Below are 21064 nucleotides of genomic sequence, written 5' to 3' on the forward strand. Positions count from 1 at the left end.
TGCCTGGCTCCTGAGATTTCCTTTCTCTTTTGACACCTCTAAACTTAGCTGTCCTGCTCTTTTTCCTTACAGTCTCCCTCCTTACAGTAACTAGACTTACAAGCTGATGTGAGTAAAGGTGATCATAGAAAAAGGATCAGAAAAGATTTACCATTTGTTTGTGGGTTCCTTGACTGCTAAATGGACCAGTGGTTTTGATTTTCCCTCTGACACATCCTAGTTAAGGATCTTCACCAAGATGGCCCATTTGTGTCACTACAACAGGCCTCAGTCTTTTTTCTCCTATGGTTCACTCTCTTAGCCCTGGAATCCTGCCCCTTGCTTCCTGACTAGTGTCAAAACATGGCTGTCACCAGTTTTGCTCATTTGGAACCTCCGTGACCCTCCGTTGTCTACAGGCTGCATCTCAGACTTCTTGATCTATCTCAAGTCTTCCATATTCAGATTCCAGGCTATCCTTGCATTCCTCCTACTCATAGCATGCCCCTTGCTTAACTCCTTTGAGTCAGACTCACTCCCTCACTCATGGTATCCATCCCTGTGTCTTCGCCTAATAATGCTCAGGGGTTTCTTGTTTTCCTGACTTGGCTCATGTTCCACCTTCACCCCGGGAGGCCCCCACCCCGCCCCCCCACCTCCCACCGCCCGCCAGCTCCTCCCTGCTCATCTAAAGCCATCCCATTATTGGTGCAGATTCCTTTTCTCCTTAGGGCAGTCCTGGATCGTTTCCCCTCAGCTCTCTCTCTGGTCTTTGCATGGCTGTAATCCTCCCCTGCATCACTGTTTGGCAATTAATCATGCACTGGGTTGTGACACTTCTTGTACAGCATTGAGCTGTTATCTCTTGTATATTCTTTCACTTTTCTTGCATTTATGTCTTACCTCTTTGAGTTCCCTGAGATCACAGAGCACCTCTTTGGCATTCTTTTTAATCCTTCTCAGTGCCTTGCTTGCATGTCATAGCTGCCCTATAAATATTTCTGTAATATCAATATTTAACCTTCCTCAGATGAGCACTGCATTTCTTTCATAACAGCGGTCTCTGAGGCTCTAAGCCAAACAGTGACTATTGTGGACTTTTTCCAATGAATGGGGAGGCAGCAGAGGGGTACATTTTGGCATGTAGAGGCCTCCAGATATCCTTTAAGTTGGGTGTTAATAAATATGACTCATTCATCCTGTGGGCTACCATGCACCAGGCTCTGTGCTAAACCCTCTAGTGTACTACTGTTTTAATCCTGACCATAGTCGTATGGGAGTAATTACTACCATGATTCCAATTTTACAGATTGGGAAACTGAGGTACAGAGAATTTCTCATCATTTTCCTGAGACCTATAGCTCATTTATGTGGTGTGCTGAGACTCTAAATCCTATGATCTGACTCTAGAGTGTGAAATTTTAGCCACTACTCATAGCACACCCTGACCACATATGCAAAATATCGGTCCTTGTCTGTATAGTATTATCCCATTTATAAATGACTTTCATACATAGTGTCTTATTTATCTGGCTCAACACTCCTATTAAACAACTGGGCACTCTTCATTTACTCCTATTCATATTATTTATATTCTATATTTTATTATTTATATTCTAGATATTCTTTCCTGTAATCTCACACATTTTATGCTGTTGTTAAAATGTAATGCAAGTAACACTTAAATGCATTCTCATTGTTAAAAAACAATCCAGAGTGCCAAACAATGCAGGATAAAAAAATTCCACTCTTAACTCACCCTGACCATACTCCCTTCCCTGAAGAGAATTACTGCTGTTTCCTTATGATGCATAACTATCCCTTCACACCTATGTGTTAGCATGGACAAGTATGTCACACACACATATGTATACACAGGTTGAGCATCCCTAATCCAACATCTGAAATCTGAAATGTTACAAAATCCAAAACATTTTGAGTGCTGACATGAAGACACAAGTGAAAAATCCCACAGCTGACCTTGTGTGATGAGTTATGTGTTTTCTGCACAAAATTATTAAAAAATACTATATAAAATCATATTCAATCTCTCTGTATAAGGAATATATGAAATATAAATATATTTTATGTTTAGATTTGGGTTGCATTCCCAAGATGTCTCATTATGTATTTGGAAACATTCCAGAATATGAAAAAAATCTGAAATTTGAGACACTTCTGGTCCCAAGCATCTTAGATAAGGGATACTCAACCTATATATATCTATAAATACAGACGCGTATTCATATGTATTTTTCCATAAACATATGGAAATTTACAGTTTTCTACGTGGAATTTGCTTTTTCTATAAGTGGGAAAATCTTGCCAGTTTTGGCTCTTTGATTTGCTCTTTTTCCCTTTGCAGTCGTCAGTGTGTCTTGGAAATCTTTCCATGCTTGCGTTAATAGATCTCCCTCATGTTTTACCCCAGCGCTAGAGTATTCCCTCTATTGAATGTGCTATGGCTTACTTAGTCTTTCCTCTGTTTTTGAATATTTAGATTGTCTTACCTGGAACAAAAACCTCAGTTTTGAACTACGAAAGTACAGCTCCATAGGGGAGCAGTGAGCTACGTCATTTGCACAGCTAGTTATGAAGGTGGAGCGCTTCCGAGCCAGGTGTCAGGATTCTCCCACCCTGTCCATTTCCCAAAGCTGCTGTATAGCTGAGGAAGGCCGTGGCTGAAGCCAGTCTGTGGGACTCCACAAGGAACTTGAAGTCATCTGCAACAATTCCTCTGGCAATACTAATTGGTGTCAAGATCACACCTCAAAAGACTTCTAACCAAATAGCTGCCAGAGACGTAGACATAGTTTTATAAAAAAGTGATGGAAGCTTTTCTTCGTGAAATGATGTATTACATGTATTACATCCATGGTTTCTTTTTTCTTTTCTTTTTTTTTTTTTTTTCTTGAGATGGAGTCTCAAAAAAAGGTGATTTTGCTTTTGCTTGGGAGTTTGTTTCCTAGGTAAAAAGGGTACAACAACACTGAATCCCTTGGGGTTTACAGATATGCTGTATGATCTGGGGATTGCCAGGAAAGTACCACCTGCGGGAACGTAGTTTGTGGCAGTTCTCACTGTGTCACTACTTGAATGAATGCAAAAGGTCCATTGCATTGTGCAGAAATGCTTTCTCCTTTCCTTTAGGTATGGAGTAAGACTTTGACAGTCAGAGCACATGTTGTCAACTGTTACCGATATTAATCAAGGTCAAGTGAAGGTGAGTGTTGGATGGTAGTCGAAGATTTTCCTATTGACCTTAGTTGGCGCATTCAAACCAGAAGGAGAAAATTTTGTTGTAGAAAAGGAAAAACATAATTTTATCTTGTTTCTTTCAAAGGCAAAGATTATTTACATAGACTAAAATGTTGATTTTCTCAGAAATCAAAGCCACTGGCAGAGTGTTAAGTAAAATTCATGTGTGTTTGATTAATATTGGATGGCCTCTCGCTCTAGTAGAACCTTATTTTTCAAAAGACATATGGAACTCATTCATGCTTATATTACACATATCTGTTCATATAGATCTTTGACTCTGCATTCAGTGAAATGTCATAATTTCTTTTACAACAGATTTGGAAGAGAAAATGCTGCTTAGAGGAGAATGTTATGAATGGGAAAGGAAACGAAAGTGTGTGTGAGTGAACTGAGGATCATGACAGTGACCTGTATTTCTATACTGGATAGAAAACTTATAATAAAAGCTAGAAGCCAAGGGGCAAATTTTAGTAATAGAATTTTGCCTTTGATTATACTTCTCTGTGTTTGGACTGCCAATTTGATGTTCTATTGATGAATGTTTGCTTTTGCATCAGCATCTAATAGGTGAGATTTATGTCTGTTTAGGAGCTACCAGCTTTGTTAATTCATTGGCTGGCAAATGTAATCAAAGAGGATAAGTTTGCTTTGGGGAGGTGCAAATACTGGTTTCTTTTGGGCTTCCAGCAAGAAAAAAAGAGAGTCCTTTTACAGATGTTAAAATGGATAATTTTAGGAAATTAGATAAAAAGTACCAAAATGTTCAGAAATTATTTTCATGGTAAGTGCCCTGATTTCAAAACCAAATAAAATTATTCCTACCTTTAGAGAATTCTTTGATTACAAAGAGTATGCCATTACATAATTCAGGCAATGAAACCTTCTTATTAACTCAATAAAAACATACTGATATTGGAATAATTAAGCAACCACTGGAAATTAAGTGCCTGGTAGTTCAGATAGTCATGGCTGCACTGAGGTCTGGGCCTTGGCTGACAACACTGGGCAGATGGGAAACTGGGGTGCCTGAGACAAGAAAATGATGTGGGAAGTGATAACAATTCTTTTCCTCCTTTTCTTCTTCCTTCTTCCTCTCCTGATGTTTCTTTTGCTAAAATCAATGCCTACCTCTTGTTTTTCACTTTTCCAGTCACTCTTTTCCAATCTCCTTTGCTGGTTCCTTTGCAGATTTCTGACCTCTAAAATCTCAAGGGCCCCATGGTTCATTCCCAATCTGTACACATTCTTTAGGTGATCTTATCCAGTCACATGAATTTTATACCGTCTGTCTGCTGACGGCTTCCAAATAGATCTTCCAGCTTGAACATCTCCCCTGAACCACAGACCCATATTTCCAGTTGCCTACTTGATCATTTCAGATGGTCCAGTAAGCACCTCAAACTTGACATTTCCAAACCTGAGCTTCTGATAATCTGCTAAACAACTCTACCAGAAACTTCCTCATCTTGGTTAATGCAATCTCTTTCTTTTAAAATCCTGGCACTGTCCTTTATTAAAGTTTTATTTTGAATGGACAAATAATATTTGTACATATTTATGGAGTACAACATGATGTTATGATACATGTATGCATTGTGGAATGATCAAATCAGGCTAATTAGCATATCTGTCACAAATATTATTTCTTTGTGGTGAGAAGACTTAAAATCCTCTTTTAGCTATTTTGAAATATACATTATTATTAACTAATTATAACTAAATTATTAACTATTAACAGTCATGTGCTATGCAATAGAAAACCAGAACTTACTCCTCTTCTCTAGCTGAAACTGTGTAACCATTGAACAAGATCTTCCCTTTCTGACCCCTCACCTTCATCCCTGGCCTCTGGTAACCACCATTCTACTCTCTACGTCTATGAGTTCAACATGTGTAGGTTCCACACATAAGTGAGATCATATGGTTTTGGTGTCTCTGTGCCTTTCTTATTTCATTTAATATCTTTAATATCTTCATTTACTATCTCGTTTCATTTAATATCTTGTTTCATTTAATGTCTTCTAGGTTTACCCATGTTGTCACAAATGACAGAATTTTCTGTTTTTCTTTTTTTTTTTTTTAAGGCTGAATAGTATTCTATTGTATATATATATCACATTTAGAAAATCCATTCACCCAAATGGGCACTTAAATTGTTTCCATATCTTGGCTATAGTGAATGGTGCTGCAGTGAACATGGGAGTACAGACATCTCTTTGACAAACTGATTTCGATTCCTTTTTATATAAATACCCAGTAGTAGGATTGTAGAATCATATGGTAACTCTATTTTTAGTTCTTTGAGAAACGTTCATACAGTTTTCCAAAATGGCTGTGCTAATTTACAATACCACCAACAGTGTATAAGGAAGGGTTCCCCATTCTTTGCATCCTTGACAACCCTTTTATCTTTTTGATAATAGCCAATCTAAGAGGTGTGAGGTGATATCTCATTGTGATTTTAACTTGAATTTCTCTTATGATTAGACATATTGAGCATTTAAAAATTTATCTGTTGGCCATTTATATGACTTCTTTTATCAAATGTCTGTTCAAGTCCTTTGCCTATTTTTTAACTGGGTAATTTGTTTTCTTGTTACTAAATAGTTTGAATTCCTTGTTTATTGTGGATATTAGCTTCTTAACCAATGCATAATTTGCAAATATTTTCTCAGTCAGTGGGTTGTCTCTTCATTCTATTTATTGTATCCTTTGCTATGCAGAAGATTTTTTAGTTTGATGCAATCCCATTTGTCTACTTTTGCTTTTATTACCTGTGCTTTTGGGGTTGTGCTCCAGAAATCATTGCCCAGACCAATGTCATGAAACTTTTCCCTTATGTTTTCTTCTAGTAGTTTAATAGTTTCATGTCTTAATATTTAAGTCTCTAATTTATTTTGAGTTGATTCTTGTATAAAAGGCAAGATAAGAGTTCATTTTTGTTATTCTATGTGTCAATATCCAGTTTTCTCAGTACCATTTATTAAAAGATACTGTCCTTTCCCCCTTGTGTGATCTTGGCACCCTTGTCAAATCAATTGTACTACATTATGTGGTCTGTTCAGATTTCCAGTTTCTTCATGGGCTCTAGTCTTGGCAGATTACATGTTTCCAGGAATTTATCCATTTCTTCTAGGTTGTCCAATTTGTTGGCATGTCATTTTTCATAGTAGTCTCTTATGATCCTTTGTATTTCTGTGTTATGTTTCCTTTTTCATTTGTGATTTTTATTCATGGTTGTCTTCTGCTTTTTTGGGTCTTAATTAGTCTGGTCCGTAAGGGTTTGTCCAATTGCTTTTAGCTATTTCAAAGAACAATGACTTTTAATTTTGTTTATCTTTACTGTATTCAAATGCTATTTACTCATTATTGGTCTGTTCAGATTTCCAGTTTCTTCATGGGTTAGTCTTGGCAGATTACATGTTTCCAGGAATTTATCCATTTCTTCTAGGTTGTCCAATTTGTTGGCATGTCATTTTCTCTATAGTAAGATCTCTGTCATGATCAACTTTGTCAATTTCTGTGTTATGTTTCCTTTTTCATTTGTGATTTTATTATTTGTCTTCTCTTTTTTTCTTAATTAGTCTGGCTAAGGGTTTGTCCATTGTTTTAGCTTTTCAAAAACAAACTTTTAATTTTGTTTATCTTTTCTATTGTTTTTCTAGTCTCCATTTAATTTATTTCTGCTCTGATCTTTGTTATTTGTTTCCTTCTGCTAACTTTGGGCTTCATTTGTTCTTTTTTTCTAGTTCCCTCAGGGTACCATTAGCTTGTTTGTTTGAGATCTTTTTTTATCCGGACAATCAACAAACCCTGATGGCTTCTCCTCCTCAACTGTTGCCACCTTGGTCCAAACTACCATCATCTTTTGCCTTCTCACTGGCCCTCATTTACCGATTTGTGCCTGTTGAACCAACCTTGCCTGCCAGTCATAAATCCTCACCCAATGGCCTGTATGATCTTGTTGGAACATGTACATGTTGAGTATGGTTTGCTAGTCTCTTAAATGATGATAATAACAGCATTAGGTTAGAGCATGTTGGCCTATAGTTTAATCGTCTTGTAGTGTCAAAATTTGGCTTTGGAATGTTGCTGACACTTGCTTTATGGTATCAGTCTAGAAGTATTCCCTACCTCATCGAAGGGTATATAAGAGACTCAGATGAAGTGGTGCCAGTGCATTGCATTGTGCAGGGGCTGGCCTATAGTAAACTTGAAAAATAGTCAGCAATTGCTATTGCTAAACAAAGTCCCTGGTGAGTCACACAAGGCCTTCTAAAACTTGGTCCCTGTTGCCTGTCTCCCCTCACATTCCTTTGTGCTTTGTACTTTATATACTGCACTTTGACAATGCAGCACTTACAGCAGTTTCCTAAACCCATCTGACTTCTTAAAATTTTTATTTTATAGATGGAGTTTCACTCTTGTTGCCCAAGCTGGAGTGCAATGGTGCAATCTCAGCTCACTGCAACCTTCGCCTCCTGGGTTCAAGTGAATCTCCCACCTCAGCCTCCCGAGTAGCTGGGATTACGGGCACGTGCCACCACGCCTGGCTATTTTTTGTATTTTTAGTAGAAATGGGGTTTCACCATATTAGCCAGGCTGATCTCAAACTCCTGACCTCAGGTGATCTGCTTGCCTTGGCCTCCCAAAGTGCTGGGATTACAGGCCTGAGCCACTGCGCCCGGCCACCCATCTTACTCTTTTATGTCCTTTTGCTTCTGATTATATCAATTCCCCTTTCTGGAACCCTCCTCTCTCTAGTTCTTAAAGTGTAGCACTGCACTTCTCTCCCTCCTCTGTGTAGGTGTCTTCATTCCTCCCCAGTCTGTCCCACCTTTTTCTGGGTTATTTCTGAATTTTGAACAAACTCATTGTATATATTACAATGATTGATTTACATGTCTGCCTCCTTTTCTTGACCCCGACTTCCTCAAGTACAAAGGTGGTATTTTATTCATTTGTGTCTTCAACATCTTGTACAGTCTGACATAAATAGCTCCCAATAAATATTTGGTGAATGAGTGGGTGAATGAATGAATGGACAAGCTGAGAACATGGACACCTTGTTTTATGATAGCTGTTATATACCAATGAGTGAGGATAAGGTAAAGATTAAGAAAACATGCAAACTGCTGAGGCATAATGAACACATTTTAGAAATCAGGTTAAATAGGATGCAGGACTCTAACAGGGCAGGGAGAGAAAGCAGGACTGGGAGGCAGAGATACTGAAATGAATTGTATTTGAGAGGATGGCTGCCTGCCTTTTGGCCTCTTGGTGGTTCCTGATGGTGTGGCTGGCTTTGGTCCCATGGATGACTGTGGGAAGATGTGTCCTGCCAGAGGGTGAGCTAGAGGCCTGTGGGCTGCACTCTTTTTCTGAGTGATGTGCTGCAGATGCTGTAGGATGATGAGCAGGTTGAAACAGCTGTCTTTTTAGAGGCCTCAGGCTACCCTGGCCTTGGAATAGAATCTCAAATAATTTTTAATTCAAATGAAATAATGGAAGAAAATTCCCCTGTACAATGGAACATTCTGGCCTGGTCTCAAGGCTGGTGGTTTAGGGCTGAGGGTGAATCTGGGAAGGTCCTGCAGGTGCTTGTTGAAGTGAGCCCTTCCTCTACAGACTGTTGACCTGGATATGAAAAGTGCTGGTTTGGAAAGAAAGTTGTTTGTGTGACAGCTGCATTTCTCTACAGTCCCTGGGAATGAAGTGGAGTGAGTTATAGGAAGATAAAGTCAAATGGTGCTAAGATCCTGCTCAGTTAGATTCTTTATCCTGCTAGGATGTTTCACGACAAGAATACGTAGGTTTGGATGATAACAGGCTATCTGTCTGGTTATGTATACTCCCCACATGCCTTCTGGTGCCTAGTACAGTGCCTGGCAAATGGACGGTGTGCAGTGAATATGCTACTAAGGCTGGATCCTTACAACAACAGAAAAACTGGCCACAGAGTGAGAAATTTAGCAGGTCCAGTTTGCTGGGATTCATCTTGGATAAGGAGACTGAAAGGACAAGATCTCCTGTAATTTTGTTCCATAGCTTAGCTATAGAAGGTAGGACCATCCCAAATTTTCCAGTCTGGTCTGAGTTCATGGCCCTTAAAATACGTGTTATCGCTAGTGAGGGGAAGAGAGTGATTTTATACTTGCAGTAAGGGAAATGGTTACAAGCATGGATTTTAGGAGGGAAAATCTCTGCTTACAAATCTTGTCTCTGATACATGCTAGCCAAATAATACGGAATTCTTTTGTGTCTCAGCTCCTTGTTTATAGGATGGGAATAATATGGTACCTATGCCCTTAGATTAAATAGATATGTAAGGTGGTTGGCATAGTACTTGACAATGAATTAATGTGAACTAATGACACCAGGCTTGATTTCTACAGAACGAAGAAGATGAATTGGTAGTGTAAAACCGTATCCCCTTTGTGCAGGCAGCTGAGAGGCCTCAAACCCTAAGAAGGTCAAACCCTAAGAAGAAAATCCTAGTCTGGCTCTCCAAGAATGGAGGCTTCTGATGGGGAGGACTAAACCGAAAGTCGGTGGCTTTTTGTCTGAGATTGACCTGCAGAATAACAGTAGTGGGATGTGGGAAGATGGCAGAGACAGTAGTTGGACCTTGCCTTCCCTAGAGACTGCCAGGCTTCGTGAAGATTTGCTGGATCTTCTTTGAGTGCTCATAACAAGGATTTCTTTGTATATATACAGTACTTTACAGTTTCTTAACAACCCTGTGTGGTGAATTTCCCAAGTTGCAATGGGGACTTATAGCTCCCCATTGCCCAGGGAGGAAGGAGGCTTCTTTTTTCTGAACAGAAAAGGGAGGACAAGGCGTCCTGTAGGGGGCCTGGGAGACACCAAGGGGGGATGCCCTTGGGGTTTAAGTCTGGGGTTCAGATATGGTGTGGAATCTTGAACCCCTGACTGCCCCTGGGGTTGTCCACTAGAGATTCACCCATGCAATGTGCCTGTAGCTAAGATCATTTCCCAGGGGAAAATGGGAATCTACAAGGAGAAAAAAGTCATGATCTTCCATATCAATAGTGATATCCAACCCTTGACTTCTGAAATAAAAGTTTTCTGGGACTTTAGCTTGATGTCTGTAAATCCCACTCCCCTTTGGATCTACATATTAACCACTTTTTCTATTGTGGCCCTGATATGGTTTGGCTCTGTGTCCCCACCCAAATCTCATGTTGAATTATGATCTTCAGTATTGGAGGAGGGGAGGTGGTTGGATCTTGGGGACAGATTTCCTACTTGCTATTCTCATGATAGGGAGTGCTCATGAGATCTGGTTGTTTAAAAGTGTGTAGCATCTCCCCCTTTTTTCTCTCTCCTCCTCCACCTTGATAAGACGTGCTTGTTTCCTCTTCACCTTCCACCATGATTGTAAGTTTCCTGAGCCTGCTCACCTCCTCCAGCCATGCTTCCTAGACAGCCTGCAGAACTGCAAGTCAATTAAACCTCTTTTCTTCATAAATTACCCAGTCTCAGGTAGTTCTTTGTAGCAGAGTGAGAAGGACTAATACAGGCCCCCAGGCATAAGGGATACTGAAGAGTGGGGGATGGGAAGAGGGGAGCTGGTCCAGGCCCACCCAGTCACTGCCCTAAAGGGGCTGGAGTGAGGAGAAAGGCAGCTGAGCCTGCACATGTTGAAGGGACCACAGGCAGTGGACACCTGTCGAAAGTTCAGGCATTGGCAATAGCTGGGAAAGGTCTCACCACTAACTCTCAATCCCCATAAAAAAGAATCGAGGGTATCAATAGGCTCACAAGATATTATTTATTGAAGTGACCTTTGTTGCTAAGTAACAGCATGATTTTCAGACTGTATTAAAAAATTATAATTGGCATGAGCTTTAAATAATGTGAGCCGGCATTGGAGACATTAAGCCACATGGCGGGGATGTAAATTAGCCAGAAAGGTTCACAGGGGGGTCAGTGCAATTGTCAGATAATGCTGAACCAAGTCAAATTAATTTCTAATAATTTGTAGAGGGTAGGCAGCAGAGAAACCACCAAGCTCCTGGAAGCTGTGGGGACCACAAAGCTTGGGTGTCAGGCTAGAAATATGAGGCCTCGCCCATGCCAAAAAGCATTAAAACCAGTAGTTGGAATTCAAGGAATGACATTTTTGAAGTTCAGACTTAATCTTATTCCAAGTCCTATTTCCTTGATTTTGCTGGGCAGAAAATTAAGTAATGACAGAGAGCCAGAGAGGATCTCCTATGCCTGGGCTACCTGCCTAAATGCTGTCCCTGAATTTTCATCTGAGTTAGAACACCTTCAAGTGTCAGCAACAGGTTAAGTGTTGAACTGATCATTAAGCTAGACCCAATTCCTTCTCAGCAGGCTGAAAATCTAAATAAGCTAGGCAGGCAGAACACCAGGTAAATTAAGATACATCTTATCCTTTCACCCCACTGTGAAATGGAATCTTAATGTACAGAGGCCCTGTGGGGAGAAGAGTAAACTCTGGCTATGGACTTGGAGTGGAGGGGTGAGAGAGAAGCTGGAGAAGCTGGAACGAGAGATGCCTCCAGTGGGCCTTGCTGCCATTCCCCAGGGAGTAGACACGTGAAGGGCAGATCACATGTCTACTAGTTAATTCTTGTGAGCTCCTGAAACTAGGAAAGACAAAGTTGAGATTCTGTGCCTGGGGCTCTTTAAGAGGCTTTAGTGCCTTGCCTAGTACTAGGCTGTGCATGGCACTGGAGGCCAGCCTCTTTGTGGGGATGTTCTGGAATGGTGCTGAGAGCAGAGGAAGGGGTTTGAGTGAAGGCTAATTATAAGTCTCTTGCTGAACCATTTTAGAAACCTCTGGTCCCTCTGTTTCTCAGGGATGGGCTCTGGGATTGAGGACTCAGAGAAGGGGCTACTCTTCTGTCTGTTGTAGACACTATGAATGCTCACCAACGTCTGTGTCCCTCTCTTCTTCTTGGGCACAAGGGCAGATCACATTTCAGCATGGAGGAGAGACATCTAATTCATGCTGGGGAAAGGAGCTACATCATAGAATGATGTCCTTGCAGTAGGATTTTGAGTATCATGAAAGCCAGTGGGAGACATTATTATTAAGAACTAATAAGTATGGCTGATTTATTATTCTATGACTTTCTCAAATAAGCATGGTCTACCTCCCCATCTGATTAATAAGCCCCAAATGACTGGGTTTTGTGGTCAGACAAATCTGCATTCACATCCCGGTTTGCCACTTACTTAGCTGTTTGATCTTGGGCAGGTTATTATATTAAGTTCTCTGGGACTTGATGTCTTTTTGGATAAGACAGAGATAGTAATAGGCTTTCCCCAAAAGCTTGTGAGGATGAAATGAGATGAGTAGAAAAGCATGTTGCTCAGTGCCTGGCATGGAGTCAGTGCTCAATACATCTTTGGCTGTGTGACACTGAGAGCAGCAAACTTCTTCGTTTTATTTTTGACACGGAGTTTTGTTCTTGTCCAGGCTGGAGTGTAGTGGCGTGATCTTGGCTCACCGCAAGCTCTGCCTCCTGGGTTCAAGTGATTCTCCTGCCTCAGCCTCCTGAGTAGCTTGGATTACAGGCACCCACCACCAAGCCTGGTTAAGTTTTGTATTTTTAGTAGAGATAGGCTTTCACCATGTTGGCCAACCTGGTCTCAAACTCCTGGCCTCAACGGATCTCCCTGCCTCAGCCTCCCAAAGTGTTGGGATTACAGGCGTGAGACACTGCGCCCAGCCTGACATCACCAGACGTCTTATTCTGAAGACTTTATGAACAGAACACTAGACAAGACTTGTTCTTGTGTGCTGCATGGAATTTCTAGATCTTAATTGTTAGCTCCAAATGCCCAGGAAGTCTTTGGGAAATGTCTGTTGGAGTATAGTTCTTTAGAGTCCTAATTAGTCAAGGAGAGATGGTTTTTGGAGGACGGGGTGTTCGGGAGATGGCCCAGCCCCTCCTCAGAACAAGTGTTGACTTTGGAATCAGACAATCTGGTTCAAGTCCTAGGTCTGTCACTTTCTAGTAGCACGAACTTGTATAGGTGATACACTTTCTCTGAGCCTTGGTCATATTGTCTGCAAAAGGAGGGGATGATTCCTTTGTCACAGGATTGCCATGAAGATACATTATAAAACAAACAACTGACTTTGAGCTGTTCTGAGAATAACCAACACGTAATTTGATATCAATAGAAGAACAGATGATTTTTTTGTTTCCTGTTTCTCCTTGTGTTGAGGATTCAAGAGTTACATAGAGCCAAGGATTTTTAACATTTTATTCTGCAGAGTTCCTGAAGAATTTAAGATAATCTGCCAAATATATATTTTTTCCAGGTTATAATGATAATATATGCTCATTATAGAACATTTGAAAAAACAAACACACAACACAAAAATAATAAAAAATGATAACCATAAACTATAATTCTGCAACCCAGAAATAATACCCAGTGATGTTCACATTTCTGTGTCTTTCCTTCCAGCCTTTCTTTCAACCATATTCAGAATCATACTATGTGTGCAGGTTTTTAAAAAAATACTTAGATTTCCTGAATTTTTATTATATCGTGAGCATACTTAAATTATCATTATTCATTAAGAATAATAATGGTTTGTCATGGCTATACAAATATTCTATTGCTTGTAAGAAAGATTGTGTATTGTTCTCCAAATGTTGGGTATATAGGTTGGTTTTTAATTATAAATAATACTTTGAAGACATCTGGGTTGGGTATCTTTCTTTTGCCTCTCTAGATCCATTCCTTACCTTTCTCTATCCTGCTTTCTGCTCTAGAAGGCTAAGAATCTGGTTTTCCTCACTTGTGCTTTTGCCCTCTGACTTCCTCTTGGTTTTGGCCCATTTGGGACCCAGGCAATTGGTTATATCTATTTTGTCAGCTTGCTGCCTGCTTTGACAGAAGGTCATGGAACCTCCTAAGATGGCCCTCTTCTTACAGCTCTTTCTCTCTAGATTCTAGCACCTGCTTCCTCTCCATACACTTTCAGACTGTGAATTTAACAGCCACACTGTGACTTCTGGAGTACCAGTCTATCCCTTGTGTGCTTTTTACACCTGTCCCCCACTTCTGTAAATAATTCCTTATAAAACCTCTTAAAATTATTCCATTTTGAGCTTGCCATCTACTTCCTGCTGGAGCCCTGACTGTGTTTATACATTGTATACACAGTTGTATGTTTGGCAGTCTTTATATATATGTCTGATCATTCCTTCTATCTAATATTAATACATTTCTACAGGCCAGTTTAAAATAGCTGATCCTTAGTTCTCTCACCTGTAAAGTGACATTAATAATGTCCAAATGGTGGCTAGGTGGAGAAATGTGATAATGTATGAAAATTCTTTATAACCTGTCAATTGACTTATACATGGAAGACATAGGTTATTATCACCATCTACTTAACCCTGAGGAGCTGAAAACCTTTGATCTGGTTCCAGGATGAAGTTTTGCAATATCAAACCTTGAAATGTTTTCAAAACCCCAAAGTAGCTGCAGCTAACAGGTTTCTTCACCCTGCTACCATAAACTTTACATTCTTGGCTTTACTTTTTTTTTTTTTTTTGAGACAGAGTCTCTCTTGTCACCCAGGCTGGAGTGCAGTGATGCGATCTCGGGTCACTGCAACCTTCACCTCCTGGGTTCAAACAAATTCCCTCCAGAGTAGCTGGGACTACAGGTGTGCGCCACCATGGCCATCTAATTTTTTTTTTTTTTTTTTAATTTTTAGTAGAGGCAGTGTTTTTCCATGCTGGCCAGATTGGTATTGAACTCTTGACCTCGTGATCTGCCCGCCTTGGCCTCCCAAAGTGCTGGGACTACAGGCATGAGGCTTTACTTTAAGAAGAGGTGATCTTAGGAACCTCTGTGTTGTCCACACACCTGGTAAGCTATTGTTTCTGCATGAAATTTAATAAGGATATATAGGCTAAGGATTCTCTTGGGTGGTATATGCCAATATGTGGTTTGAAGTACTGCAGACCCAGGAGAATTCACTTTTCAAACCAAAGTGAGCAGTCTCTTTTGAGCTCCTGGGCTGATCTAGTCCATTGCATTCAGCACAGATCTATTTTTTTAAAAATCCATTCAAGCACATAAGGTAAAATTTGCCTTATTGGCTTTTTGTCTGAATTTTTGGCAGAGCATAGACAGATTTTAGCATTTATTGCTCTTTGAGTGATTTCCAGCTTTGTTCCAGGAAAAATACAATTAATCTTGTGGCAGCCATGATATCAATTCGTATGAGGGGCGAGTTGTTTCAGATATCACCGGGATCTCTAACTCCTTTGACTGTGCTCATCTTTTTGGCTGAAGGTGAGTGTAATACACACCAGGGGAAGCCTCTTGCCTCCATTAGTGCAATTGTCTGCAAAGCCCCAAGACTTGCACGGGTGGGGGTGGGGGTCTTGTGCACCCAGGTGTGCTCCCTCAGCCCCAGGAACACATCTGGAAAAGTAGGTGTGAGAGGCCCCCATGAGTGGATGGGAAGGGGGATTACAGTAAGTGTCACGAGGGAGCGTGAGCAAGATCTAGTTGACTTGCATTTGTCCTGTACACAAGGGATGCTGTTTGACTCTCGCTAGGTGAAAGGAAGGGGGCTGTAGTCCTCCTATTTGAAGACAGTGCCATCAGCTTCCTTCTTCACACAATCTTTGTTTTCATAGTGGTGTGCTGTAGCATGGAGCTTTATCAGGTCCGAGCCAGCTGAGGGCCCTAGGGCCACTGAACATGTTTCTTTTCTTTGCAACAGTTTTGCAGAGCCTAGTATTAGCCCCACTCTGAATCTGGCCCCAGTTGGTTGAATTTCTCCACCTTGATGATCACCCATGCTGGTCCTGGGGCCCAGAGTGTTCCAGCCCTCACTCTGTCACCCAACCAAACTGTGATCTTAGACAAGTGGCTTAATGTCTCTGAGTCAGAGCTTCCTCGTGTATTGGATTAGATCACAATTTCTCAAGCTTCTTTCTTCAAACTGCAATGACACCTCTGACTCCTTCCCACAAGTGCTTGCTCTCTTGCCAAACTGAATACATTGTGATCTTTTTGTTTCCCAATAAAAACTCGAATTCATCCCTTGCTAATTTTATCCATTAAAACTGTCCATTTCCTCCCAGCTCCACAGCTGTTGCCATGGCCACATTACGTGGGCAGACTCAATAGCCCTAATTGTCTCCTGGTGTCCAAGCTTGCTTCCACCCTGGTATCAGAGTGCTCTTGTCAACTCCTCTCTCTGCATTGCTTACAACCCTTTCATGCTGTTCCCATTGCTCAAGTGATAAAATCCAAAATGTTAAACAGACGACCCACAAGGCATTGATCAGCTTCTGTGGTATCACTGCATGTCACTCACTCTTCCCTCATTCTCTGGGAAGGCCACCCTGGCCTCAGTCCAGGAGGACCTTTGTGTAAACTGTTTCCTCTGCCTGGATTATCTTTGCTAGTTAACTGACTTTGCTAATCAATTTCTCCTCATCTTTATAATTCATGGGTCAGTTTTCCAGATGGGGTCAGATTCCTCTGTGATGGACTCTGCAGCTGAGTGCCCCTCCCTCACAGCATCATCCCGGGGGTCATCATGTGGGATCTGCCCTACCAGAACGAGGCTGTACCTGGACCAGGCCCAGCATGGTTCCCCAGCATTTAGCACGGGGCCTGGTACATAGTATGTACACCATAGATAAACATTAAAGGAAGAAAGGAGGGAAGGAGGAAGGGAGACCCAATAGCTCACTTGTTTTGGATAAATTTCCAGTTTCCACTAGAATCTTTTAAACAATGGTTATAATGTGAAATGCCCCATATTCAGGGTACTCACACTCAGATTGGAACCCCAGTTGCAGGCAGAGGGAGGGGGATCTGTCTCTCCCTGCTTCCGTTGGTACCTTCCTTTTATTACTGTCGTGGGTGGAGGGAGGTGGTGCTGATGCCAGTAGCAGGGTGCAGTCTGTTCCTCTGATTGGGCACTGGCAGGGGTCAGGCACAGTAATAATACAGAGTGCAATTTGACACAAGGATTATTAGTGGTGGCGGCAGACATGAACAACGGTGGTAACACGGATAATAGGTTTGCTTTTTTCTCCTGCTGCAGAGAAGCTTAGAAATCATCCAGCCCAGTATGTCTGCAATTTCCTTATTCATCAGCGTTTCCTGGGAATTTTGCTGAAATACAGATTCCCAGGTCCAATGCACACATTCTGATTCAATGAGTCTATGGAAATTCTGATTCAGTAGGCCCACAGAAGGACTTAAACCTCTGTTTTATTAAGTAGGTTAGGAACCACTGACCTGGAGCCCAGTCCCCTTATTTTACTGCATCTTTGTTACAACGGCTTCGAATATCACATAAACATGAAACTACCAATACAGGATGTTTTGTTTTGTTTTGTTTTGTTTACTCTCATTAAGAAGTCCTAGGCCAGGCTCAGTGGCTCATGCCAGTAATTACTGCACTTTGGGAGGCCGAAGCAGGAGGATCACTTGAGGTCAGGAGTTCAAGACCAGCTTGGGCAACATAGGGAGACCTTGTGCCAACAAATAATTAAAGAAAAAAAAAATAGCCAGGGATGGTGACATGTACCTGTGGTCTCAGCTACTCAGGAGGCTGAGGTGGGAGGATCACTTGACCCCAGGAGGTTGAGGTTGCAGTGAGCCACAATGGCACCACTGCTCTCCAGCCTAGGAGACAGAGTATGAACCTATCTCAAAAAAAAAAAAAAAAAAAAAAGGAAAAAAACCCTTACATCTTTTATTTCATATGACATGTAATTTTTAAAAGTGCTCTCACTTCTCTTATCTCATTTGATTCTCATAAAAACCCTTTAAAGTCATTGGGACTACCAGCAGACACCCTCTTGTAGCTTTTGTGGGTGCTGAGAGGGAAGGCGGCCCAGGGGAACACTTGTGGAGGGTCCTGCGACATGTCAGTGGCACCTCTGGTTCCACAGCCTTGACACTTGTTTTCTTATCTGAGAAATGCTTCTATTTAATTCTAGAATGCCACATACCTTATTTCATACTTTGTAATATTGAACTTCTGTATTAAACATCTGCAATTAACCTTAACAAAAATGATTGATGGCCGGAAATTCTCTTGGGCGCCCCCTTCCTCGGCATGAGGAAGCTCTCTCTCTCTTTCTCTCTCTCTCTCCTTTTCTTGTCTATTAAACTTTTTGCTCCTTAAAAAAAAAATGATTGATGGCCTTTCCTCATTTTTAAAAGGGGTGCTTTACAGATACATGAAGGTAAGAAGCTGTTAGAGGAGCTTTTATGGCAGATGGTTCTTGGCAGCAATTGCTTTGCTTTTATGGCAGTCTGGAAATTTTCCTGGGTAATAACTTTCTTTTCTTTTAACAGGCATAAAACAAAGAGGTTCTAGATAGTTGGATCATTATCAAATGATTTTCCAAAGACAACCATAAATTGTCAATAGCATTTAGGCAAAAACAAGAGTTGCCCACATCTGGAAATCCAATGCATAAATTTAAAAATTTTCCTCTTTTGTGGGTTATGATATTCAGCTACCCAAACTGTTATTCCTTAAAGGGCAATTAGAGTGGGGAACTGGGAGAAAGAAACTTGGGGAAAGGTATTCATGCAACTTCCCCAAATGGTAATATTTCTCCTGTGAACAGAGAAATTTACATTTGGTCTTGCTCTCTGCAAAGACAGTGAACAAAGCAAGCTTCAGTTTAGGCTAAGGAGGCAGAAAATTTAAACTGTGAAAATTAGCACACAGAGAAATTTGATGGTACTGAAAACAAAACATGCTACTCGTGTCCATTAATTCACTTAACCACTATTTTAAACCTCTGTTATATGATTATATGCCAGGTTTTGTGCAAGGCACTGCAGATCAAGGTGCCAAAGAAGCAAATGTGGATTACAGCCTGACAAGAGAAAGACATCGGATAGAAGCTTCGTACTGTGCTGTATAAAGAAATCATCATCCAACTCACAAATGCTGACTTATTGAGTCCTTACTTTATGCCAGGAACTGTGCCTTATACACATTAACTCACTTAACCCTTACAACAACCCTGAGATGTAGACACCTTTATTAATTTCATTTTGTCACTAAGTGAGGCACGCAGAAGTTAAGTAACCTACCCAAGGTCATCCAGATAGTAAGCAGCACCGGGATCAAAATCTGTCAGTCCGATCTCTCAGCCCATGCACTTGTAGGACAGGATTCTCCCTCAACAAATCCTTGCTTCATGAATGAATGGATGAAGTAATTGCAAGTGCGCTGAGACTTTTCAAAGGGGAAGTACAATATGGCAGAGGGGTTTAATCCAGTCTGCCTTAGAGGGCTTCTCTGAGAAAGTGGAGTTTAAGCTGAGTTCCAGGATGGAACCATGGAAGGGAGTGGTAGAGCTTTGCAGAATGTGAAGGTTGGGAAGACAGCAGAGATCTTGAGCCAGCAGGAACCTTAAACCTTAAAGATCATCTAATATGATCTCATTTCATAGATGAGAAGATAGGGGCACAAATGATGATGCAGAAACCTGGGATGACTGGCTTTAGGAGAGGCTCTGAAGTGGCTAACTGTAGTAAAAATGGAGAGAGATGTTTTTAAAAGCCCATTTACTCTGTTACACCATTAGGCTACAGCAGGGTTTTCTAACCTTTTTCACATCATGGCACACATAAAAAATGGCAGTATTTGGATGGTAAAAGGTGGTTAAAAGGAGGCAGTTGTTTGTGGCTAGTGATGGCCACAAGGACTCTGGGTGCTCTAGGCCCCACTAACAGATGCTGGGCACATCTGTGACCATTCCCAGTATGGAAAACCCAGCACAGATGCATGTGAATGGCTCCCTGGCACTGTCCTTCTCTGCCTCCCTCTCCCACTTTGCTGTCCTCCTGCTCTCATCCCTTGCACCTTCAGTGTGTGGGTCCACACAGGCCCAACCTCACAGACACTGGAAAGTCTGGAATCCACACTTGGAAATCTCTTCTCTTCCAGCATAGCCTAGTGCTCCACACTGGCCTTTTATCCTCCAACCCAACCAAATGGCCATTCTTGTCACCATTAACCTTTTTCTATTGGACAAAACAACCCAATTACACTCACATTTAGTTGTGAATGATTCTCTCTCTATTCTCCTAAGACAATATAAGGGTTTATTTACCTTGTGAAGGAAGCATTAGTTAATAAAGGGAGTGAATATTAGAGCCACCTTCACAGTTGCCTGGTGAAGAAGGCCTCCCTCCATTAATCCCGCAAGGACACCTGGGAAACAAGTCCCTTTTCTCCAGCAATGTTAGCAGCGTATTGCCTCTGCTTTCAGCTATCAAGTGTGATATATTTCCATAAGCCCAGACTAGGTAAACTTTCTTATGTTTTTGTATCTGGGAGCTTATTAGTGGACACTAGGTTCTCTTAATTGCTGGGTGGCTGCATAGGGAATGCTTACTGGCACATAGAGAAAAGACGCTGACAAGGTGAAATAGATCTGGCACCTTAGATGTATTTGCATGTAGATGAGAATGTCTGATTGAGGGTGTAGCCTGTTTGTTTTTATTATCAGCTCCAGGATGGGCAGAATCTTAGAGGTTACCTTCTGGTGGGAGGGAGGGAAGAATTGTTCGTGTCTAAGAGTGAGGGAAACCTAACCTAAGAACTTCAGAAACAAGTAGTGAATTCAGTGGTGGAGAGGTGGAGATTGCTTGCGTGGTTTATAAATTGTCCTCTGTGTATGTCTGTGTATACTGGTACTGGGCTAGAGGCTCCCGTGGCACTCCATCTCCAACCTTGTTGCCTCTCTCAGCTTGATGTGATGGTGCCAATTTCGACTGATAAAGACATGCCTGA

The 21064-nt window shown here is 41.3% G+C and overlaps 1 long non-coding RNA gene across 1 annotated transcript in view; it reads left to right on the forward strand.

The window, feature by feature from the left end:
* Positions 1-4795, forward strand: part of LOC116269193 — a 49326-nt gene extending 44531 nt beyond the window's left edge. Inside the window, exon 3 of the long non-coding RNA XR_004176645.1 lies at positions 3130-4795. This is a non-coding gene — a long non-coding RNA (uncharacterized LOC116269193). The remainder of the gene's footprint in view (positions 1-3129) is intronic.
* The last annotated feature ends 16269 nt before the right edge of the window (positions 4796-21064 follow it).

This window comes from Papio anubis, chromosome 10, assembly GCF_008728515.1.
Source record: "Papio anubis isolate 15944 chromosome 10, Panubis1.0, whole genome shotgun sequence".
Lineage (NCBI taxonomy): Eukaryota > Metazoa > Chordata > Mammalia > Primates > Cercopithecidae > Papio > Papio anubis.